This window comes from Argiope bruennichi, chromosome 9 (assembly GCF_947563725.1).
Source record: "Argiope bruennichi chromosome 9, qqArgBrue1.1, whole genome shotgun sequence".
NCBI classification, from domain to species: Eukaryota; Metazoa; Arthropoda; class Arachnida; order Araneae; family Araneidae; genus Argiope; species Argiope bruennichi.
Genome location: NC_079159.1, coordinates 5097842 through 5107542, shown reverse-complemented (window position 1 = coordinate 5107542; position 9701 = coordinate 5097842). Strand labels below are relative to the sequence as shown.

The window sequence follows — 9701 nt, the reverse complement described above, 5'->3', positions numbered from 1 at the left end:
AGAATTAATTGTAAAATATGTGTAGATGTAAAAAACCTATCGAACCCCAACTTATCTGATTTTTTTTTTTTTTGTTATCATGCCTTTCCTCTGTCGGGGCCACGGTGGTCTGGTGGTAAGGCCTCGGCTTCGCAACCGAAGAACTTCAAGTTCGATTCCACCGAAGAACAGTCGTGGAAGTGGGTCTGGCGTACGTTTAATCTGTCGGAGCCAAACGCCATTCCGTTTGTGTGGTGTGGAAGTTTAGAGAGGGAGTACCAGCTCAGGTGTCGTCCTCGTCATCTGACCGCGGTTCAAAATTACGAGGTCCGTCCCAAAATAGCCAAGTTTATAGCTATAATCATATACCAACTATACCTTTACAACACCAGCTGTTTATTTGGGACTCTGCTTCCATATCTGATTCGAATCCCTATTGATATTTTCTACCTCCCCTCCAAGTTTGTTAGAGGAGTTCAGAAACACCCTATATGCTTCTTTGTATAGTAAAGACAATCGTAAAAGCTATTATTTTCTATCGTTCGGAAACAACATTTCCTGCAAAAGTAGACTTTTGGTGTTAAGAATATACAAAAATTTCATTTATCAGAGGCATTATATTTATATTTTTCTCGTATAAAAAGATAAAAGTATACCGTAATCGTCAAAGAATTCGAACAAAAATTTCAGAAATCTTCACGTTTCAGATCTCTGTGAGTTCAACAACCACAGGCCAACCGCCTCGACGAGAATGCCAACTCGGAGAATTTGTCAGTAATATGGATGGATTATGTTCGAGACAGCTGTCGGCCACAACATGTCAATACACACCTATTTAGAGGTGGCGGGTGATCAGCTGTAGATAAGAAATCCAACAACCACACTTTTTGAATTATGCCAGTCTGTTCTTGAACATGATAAATTGAGAACGCTTTCAATTAAACAATATGGGGAACGCTTTGAATTAACGGTATAAAATTTGGTATGGGTTCATGACACCAAATTTGTAGACTTATATTAAATTTTAAAGAAAGCCATTGGGAGAAAGTCTTGTCTGTCCAACTGGGGAATATAAGGGAACACACTAATCACAAAAAGAAGAAATATTAGATTTGTTGAACGATAAAACTTCGAACACAGATATAACGTAGAAAGTGGCGATGTGATTCGAATTTGGAACCGAATTCGTCTGTCTATGCATTTAAACTGGACAGTTTATAAACCAATGCAAGTAAATGAAATTTGTTTCCCAATTTTAGCATCCTTATCAAATTTTGAACCACAGCTGTCGAAGGGCAGAAAGCTTGTTGGTACTTTTTTTTTCGATTCTTTGTGAATATTTTTATAAGCATGTAAACACAACTCAAAAACGCAATATTTTAAATGCATGAAATTTAGTGTGTCATTTTATGGCTGCAATTGTATTTTTGTATCAAATTTTTGCTTCAGTTTATTGGAAAAAAGCGTCCAAAATACAGATTTGATTTCTGAACTTTTTATATTGATTGCATCATACTGAAAAAATCCCCAAATATAGCACGCTAAGTTGTTCGGAATGATTGTTCGCAATGGTATGCGATTAATAATGCATTTATAAGAGAGTATGCAAGAAACCCTCCAGAACACTACCGCCAGTTCAGTTATAAGTACTCTTCATATACCCGAGTACAATAAACAGTCAATCCTTTGATGGTCTTGGTTCAAAATATGACACAGATTTAAAATTGCGTTGATGGTAACCTAAATTTACTATTTTTATCTCTTTGAATTACAGACAGATGGACTTCATTTAAGATTTGATCGATATCAGAAATGTTAGTTATTGTTGTTGTTTCTAATGGCACTTGTCAGAGACAAGCCCGCTGGCGAATCGTCAGCGAAATTTTAGTGCTATAATCATATACCGACTTTCATGCGTTGAGCACCGCTTTTAGTGAGTTTCAGTTATGGAACTTAATAGTTGAGCTACGGATACAAAAATGATATTTTTTTTTCTGACTGATTAAAGATTAATATGAGAAAATACGTCGTAATCACGAAGTAGAATTTATTAAAAATTGCTTTATTTTTCTTTTGTATAATTTATATGCTGTAAAGTAATTTTTTCAAAAAAGCTATTGATTTTAACATAATTTTACACTCTCTGAAAATATGTATAGAGCATTTACCTTGCTGAATCCAACTGTTTTAATACCACTGAAAAGACAAGAATCTGATGTTAAGCCTCTTACACCCAGAGTCCAATTAGAAGTAATAGGTCCAGTCGGCTAAAAGATCACCGGCTTGATAGATGATCGCAGTTATTGTTCGACTCTCCGTAGTTCCATTTGCCCACTTCCGATAATAAGAATACAAAATTAAACTAACAATGAATATCAATTTCTAACTCCACTAGCAATAAAAATGAATATGCGTGTGTCTGTGTTTGAGTGTGTGTACGCGTGCCGCTCTCTGTACATGTACATCACTCTGTGTGTATGTCAGCGTACTAGCGCTTTTAAGACCAACTCGTTTGGGGCAACAGCTATCAAATTTTATATATATACCTTGGAGGATAAAAATGTATATCATGGAGCGATTCTTTTATGAAATTTTAATTAGAATTTTAATTAATTAAAAATTAAATTGTAACGTTAGGGCATTTCATCGATAATTTCGAAAAGAATAATTGAGCAAAAATGTTTTTTTTTACACTGTTTCAAAATTTTGAAAAAAAAAATGCATTTTTAATGACACCAGTTTAATAATAAATCAAGTTTCTACTGAATTTTGTTAATTTTTTAAAATATATTTTAGCCTAATTTCAATAACAGATTACATTATTTTCATGGAATTCAAACTGTTTTCATTTTTTCATCCAATCTTTGATCATGTAATTTTTTTTCATTGTTGTAAGTTAAAGATTAAGTTAATTAAGTAAGATTCTGTTTAATGTCTGTGTAAATTAAAGCGCTGTGGAAATCACTTTTTTTAACAGCGCTCTGCCGTCATGGGACAGGTCTCAATTAATGAAGGAACGCAATGAAGTTTAGTTTAGCTATATTAATGTCCCGTTTTTTAAAGGCAACGCTAGGGCTATTTTGGGACAGACCTCATAATTTTGAACAGCTGTCAGATGACGAGGACGACGCCTAAGCTGGCATCGCCGTCTCAAACTTCCACACCACACCAGCGGGAGGACGTTTGGCCCGACTGATTTAGAGTGCACCAGGAACATAATGAGAAAAGACATATGTAACTTGGCACAGTTTTAATTTCTATCACATTTTTTTTTTTTTTTTTTTTAACCTAAAAATAGTTTTCTGAAGAAATCATCGACATGAAATTATATTTAAGAAATTTAATTGAAATTGAATGCGTTTAGTATTCATGGCGAACCAGCTGGTCGTTAAAGACGGCTAATATAAAAGAAAAGTAAAAGGAAACACACACAGAGATTCTGGCATCTTTTTGTTTGTATGTTTGCTGTCTTATTTTATTATGTATTTATTTATTTTATTTTGACCAATATACGTTTTGCCTCAACAGATGGCCTTTTATGTGTTATCTCTTATTCGGCCTTATTTTTTGCCTTCTGTTCATACGAATGTAAAATTAACTCCAAATATTGTATTTGCAGTAAACTTAAAAAATTAACTCAATATATTGTCCCTCGGAAACGAAAAAGGTCTTTTACTTTACTTGCAATTAAAGTAATTGGTACTCCAATCTGAGAATCCAGTGTTCGACAAGAGAAATGAATTTCTTTCATTGGACTGATGACACAGTTTTAAAGTGCAGTTTTTAATTATTTTAAAATTCATTCTTAAAACGTAGATTTTAAGAATAAACTGCCGTTTAAGAAATTACAAAAAAGAAAGAAAAGCTTTTCCTTTAATAAAATTATTTTCCAGTAATTCTGCATTAAAAGATATTTTAAGAGATTGAAATAAAATTACCTTCTTGATATTACTTTTTATATTAACATAATTTTATAACTGATTTGACAGTTATCATCGGGTTCTACTCTAAATTCTTTACACATACTACTGAAATATATTTTCAGAGTAATAATAAAATGACCAGATGTTCAGAGCTTTCAAGTATTGGAAGATTATTCACTTCCGACCATAAGTCGAAAACTTTTAGTTCCCCGACTACCTTGTCAGATTTTGTTATTTTTTCATTCACAATAATTATAGCACGGGACATCATAAAACAGACAGCAATAATACTGAAGGAATGATTCAGGAATGTCAGTGAAGTGAGATATATTCACTCTGGGCGCCATTATTTTTCTGTATAATCCTCTGAATTAATACACAAATCATGAAAAATATTCTGTAACATGTATCAAACTTCAATGCTGAACTATTTCACGGTACTTTTCCATTTCCGAAAATCGGAAAAAAAATCTCCAAACTGTTGGCAATTTTTTTACGAATTTTTTTGTTGGCAATTTGGCGAAAATGATTCAATTATCGTCAATAGCCCTCGGAATATAAGAGTACTTTTCTATTTTCGAGAGCCATAAAAAAATCATAAACTATTGGCGATTTTTTTGTTTTGTTTGTTTGTTTGTCGAAAATAATTTAACTGTCGCCAACAGCCCTTGGAAACGGAAAAGTACCCAATGTCACTTAGAATTCTGCTATTTCATATAAAAATGTTAGTTTTGTCAGAAAAGTTTTTATATAAGCTGAAGTTTAATCACTCCTGTTTTTCAAATGAATGATTACATTTTAGGTGAGGAAAAAAGAAATCATTGGATGAATTGCCTAATAGCTGAAACATCGTAAGGTTTTCAAAATAAAATATATCTATCAAATGTGAAGTTTAAAAATACCTGGTTGAGTAATCCATTAAGAAAAAAAAATCAAATTGCGAATTACACGCAAAAATAAAAATAATAGTAACAATAATAATCCCCTGAAACAACTGACCGCCAAAAGAAGCTATATATTATAAAAGTTATAATATACATTCTATATTATTGCATATCATATACATTATATATCATTCCAAACTATAATTCTTATTTAGACTTTAAAATATAAATTTAATATCAAATTGTTATAGCTGAAGCAGTAGCTTTTATTTAATCAAGATAAAAGCGCAATGGTGACTTAATAGTTTAGGTTTCAATTTCGGTATCGGAGGATAGAAACCAACACCACCCAAGAACCACCGCATAAATGGCCAGGCGCACGTTAAATCTGACAGGGTGAAATACCCTGGCATCGGTGTAGTGTGAGAACCAAACCATTCCAGATACCATCTTCATCATTCGACATGACATCGGAATCTCGAGTGTCATTTACCTTCGATAGCCAGTTATGACACTGAAATACCATCATTTATTAACACATGAATTTTACTGTGCATATTTTATGTACATTAAAAATGTGAAATAACAGAAATTCGTTAGAATTTAATTTTTGCAATTATAATAATAATAAATTAATACGTTATGTATTTTTTTTTATCATTATAAGTAGATAAAAACGATAGGACAGCCAGGAAACGACAGGACAATCGAGGATATTTTATTCGAAATAGAAAGAATCCCAAGACGACATGACAAAATTCAAAAGCTCTAAACACGTTAATAATAAGAATAAACAGAATTTATCCTGAATTGATGTCTATATCGATCAGAAATGTCCCCACTATACGAAATTCAGCTGGGATTCAAATATTGTAAATGATTTGAAAGATCGAAAACTTACCTTTATTAAAGCTCTTCTTTGAACATGGATCCTCCGTGCTCTATGAAATGCTCTTTTCTATAAAGAGCATTACATTTCCAGCTTCTCAATCTCTTAAACAAGCTGTTATTGCAACCACTCGGTCTGGGAATTGCAATCATTTCATGCTGTAGGGAAAGAAGAATTAAAGCATGGTCAAAGCTGGTTTTTCTTGATGTTTATGAAAGAAGAAAACGATTGCATTAATGAAAGAAAATTATCCTCCTCGAATATTCTTTTTCCTGACCTTGAATTCGATCAAACACCTGACTACCGATCATCGTCAGCAGATGTATATTTATCTTTTATTAAAACATAATTCGGCAAAGCCAATGACATGGAAATGTCTTAGCATGTTGAGACTGTTCAGACCCCCCCCCCCTTCAGACAACAGCTTTTATAAAAATGAGTTTTTGTTAAATACAATTATTCATTCTAAAGATTTTTAATATAAAATGTAATGACTTATCAGGAAATTATTGTTCATTTTATATTTATTTTTATAAAAAATAAGTCACTTTTAAAAATTTGATTATTTGTCCCGATTAACGTAAGAGTATTTTAAAATAAAACTTCGGAAGAATTATCCCATCAATATTTGCTTACACTCAAAAGTATTTTATGAATAAATGCAAATAAAACCGGCAAACCAATAACAAAGCATTTTATTTACACTAATGTCCAAAATTTAGGTCACAAAAATGTTTTCCAAAGTAATTCTAAATGGCTACCAGTAAAATTTAAACAAATTATATTTTATATATTGTGAAGGACCGGTAACACGATATTAACATTTGTTGTAGGAAAAAATGTTGTTTAGCATTAGTTTATGAGGAACTACTGAAATGAGGCCGTTTAGGCATTTGGGATTTTTGCCTGCAATTTTGTGAATATTGCATTAAAACAAAAAATTTAACCTGTTTCCAGTGAGAATGAGTTCTCATAATCGTTTAGACGATTCCTTGAGCTCGATGACATAGGCTGACAATGGCTCCTTAACTTGTTCTTGACCTTGCTGCTGCGTCTGGAATAAGAATTTCCAGACAAGCAGTATACAGTCGTCTAACAGAGAGGGCCCTTTATGCCCGGCGACCAGTTGAGTGCACCCCTTTGACTGCATCCAACAGAAACGCCCGGTTGTTCTGGTTCCGAACACATCAGTCTTGGGCACAGCAAGAATGGGGGCGTGTTCTTTTCAGTGATGAGTCGAGATTTACCATACAGAGTGACACTCGTCGAATCTTCATCTGGAAAGAGCGAGGAGCTTGCTATCATCCCTCCTATGTAAAAGAAATCGACAGATTTGGTGGCAGAGGAATCCTTGTCTGGGGTGGCATAATGTTGGGCAATCGTACACCACTGCACGTCTTCTATGCGAGTACTGTCAATGCTCATCGCCATAGGGATGAGATCTTTGAAGCCTATGTGAGGTAGTTCCGGGGTGCTTTTGGCCCAGACTTGATGTTTATGGACGATAACAAGCGTCCACACAGAGCCCAGATCGTTGAGGATTTTCGTGAGGAAGAGGATATTCGACGTATGGACTGGCCCTCGAGGTCTCCGGATTGCAATCCTATTGAACATGTTTGAGATGGTCTCGTAAGAGCCATTGTATAGCGTAACCCCCCTCCTAATACCCTCCAAGAGTTAAAAGCCCCCATTTCGGAAGAATGGGCTTTGTTGCCCCAAGCATTTATTGTCATCATCATAAACAGTATGAAAGCTCGTCGTGAAACCTGTATAGCACTGCACTGAGGTCACACTCCATATTAGACAGGCTTTCCCCGAGATAAATGCTTTATCACTGATTCATAATGTAACGCTTTTTGATATACCCTGTTTCTTAATTCCCAATTAAAATCTTTTCCATGTTGTTTTGTGTCTATGTTCTTTCTTCCATTGTAGTGTACCTCTGTGCCAAATTTCGTGGCAACACAGTGAATAGTTTTTCATTTTTCGCAGATTTTATGTTTGTGACCTTAATTTTGGACATGAGTGTATATTCCTTTAACTCTCTTTTTTAAGCTTTATTCTATCATCAAAACATTATATTCTCTCACTCTTTTTTTTTCTGATTTTTGCAAAAAAATTTTTTTTGATCTTGATTGATTTTTTTTTCTTTCTCGCCCAGATATTTTGATAATCAAGACTGATAAAGCCAGGCTTTTTGAATACGGTAATATGAAATGTTTATTTTAAAGAGAAGCGCGCAGTTAAAAAAATCATCATAAAATATTGAATAGAAATAAAACCAAATAAAAATTTCTATGTCAAATCTCTTCATGAAAAGATCCATACGCTACAAATATTTTTATTGCTTTGGTCTACAATTTGCAACGCCTTTGAAGACAGGAGATGTTTTGTTTTTGAGCAATTGCACAGTAGAAAATCACTCGATTTAACCAACTGAGTTATCGCTTCGAAACTTTCTCACATATTCACTAATAAAGGTGAATTTGTATTTTAGACGCATTTTTTTTCTCAGCCGTTTGAAAACAAAATGGGACACAGAATTACAATTGCAGTCATAAAAGACATAACAAATTTGGTAGGTTTAAATCACTGCATTTCATAGCTATCGCGTCTGAAAGTACAGACTGACATAACGCCTCTCCATGCCCCTGCGACTATCTGCACTTTCAGAAGTACAGACTGACAGACATTCAACCCGTTGTTGGATCCGACTCAAAATTTGATAGGTATCTTCACTAGATGTTAAATCTGCGTACCGAATTTTAATTATCTATGCTTTCTTCGTTTTGTAATTATCGTGTTAACTTGTATTCAGACAATCGGACAGACAGACTACCTCTGAATAGATTTAACTCAAGATTTGACAGAAATCTATAAATTCAGTGTAAAGACGGTACCAAATTTCATCTCTCTAAATCAAGGAATTTTTGAATTATCTTCGTCTCAGACAGAAAGATGGACGGACAGGCAGACATCTGAAGCACAGATATTCGTTAAAATCTGGAGTTCGAATTTTTTGAGGACTTCCTCTGTATTTCTTCATGTACGAGAACGTAAACATCGATCTGGGGACATGCCAAAGATATTATTTCAACTGCAGCAGTACATTTTTCAAGTTAATGACGTATTTTGCGAATTGAATAAATTCTAAAAATAGTCTGCAGGTATCAATATGTACATGCTAAAGAAGTTCAATATATTTTGAATTGTTAAAAATGTGTGCAGTGAGTGCCATAGCTCAAGAAAACATCAAAGCAGCATGACTTTTTGGAGTGTATAGTAGCAGTTGCAGAAAATTAGATTCACCTGCTGTTATAGTAATATATAATAGTAGTAGTACATAGAGTAAAAAAGTTTGATTAAATGCATCCAAAAGTGTCATTTAGCTGCAATTTAATTCAGCTCATTAGAACCTAATATCCTTATAAAATGGTTTATCATATTTTCCAATAAAACATATCTTCATCCATTTATAGTTATGTCGGTTTTATATTATCATATTTCTTTATTTTAATTTAAAAATTCCTTTTTTTTTTCCGAACGCGAAATACACTATTTGATATATGGGATTTAACCCAAAACTGCAGCATCTATTTGTATACATAGTGGACGTCGCTTAACGTGATCGTAGTAAGTATGATTTTCTTTATATTATCAAACTCCTCTGGTTTCAAATCAATATATTCAAATGTACACTAAAATATTATTTTAATATGAATACTATATATTTTAATATCATCATTTTTAAATAAAGAACTGGCCTCTCTTTCATTTTCAATCAGCGTTAACGATTGATGCTCGGGACATTTCTTGCTCCTCCTCTTTGTGAGAAAACATTTGGAAGTCTTTGCCCTCGTGAAATGTTCATATTTTTTTATCTGGACTAGAACGGTCTCGATCGGATTAAAAGGACAGCTAAATTGCAAGATATGACTTGAAATCTGTTGAACAGCCATAGACTGTTGTCACTTGCAACTGAATTACGATACCTTTATTTATTTATTTAAAGCAACAGTTTTGAGG

The 9701-nt window shown here is 33.5% G+C and overlaps 1 protein-coding gene across 2 annotated transcripts in view; it reads right to left on the bottom strand.

Annotated features, from left to right (window-relative positions):
* Positions 1-5840, bottom strand: part of LOC129984506 (uncharacterized) — a 28906-nt gene extending 23066 nt beyond the window's left edge. The window contains exon 1 of one of the 2 annotated variants that reach the window (XM_056094400.1): positions 5688-5840. The gene's annotated coding sequence lies outside the window, so the exon portion shown is untranslated. The remainder of the gene's footprint in view (positions 1-5687) is intronic. The other variant, XM_056094399.1, reaches the window with a different exon arrangement.
* Between the last annotated feature and the right edge of the window lie 3861 nt (positions 5841-9701).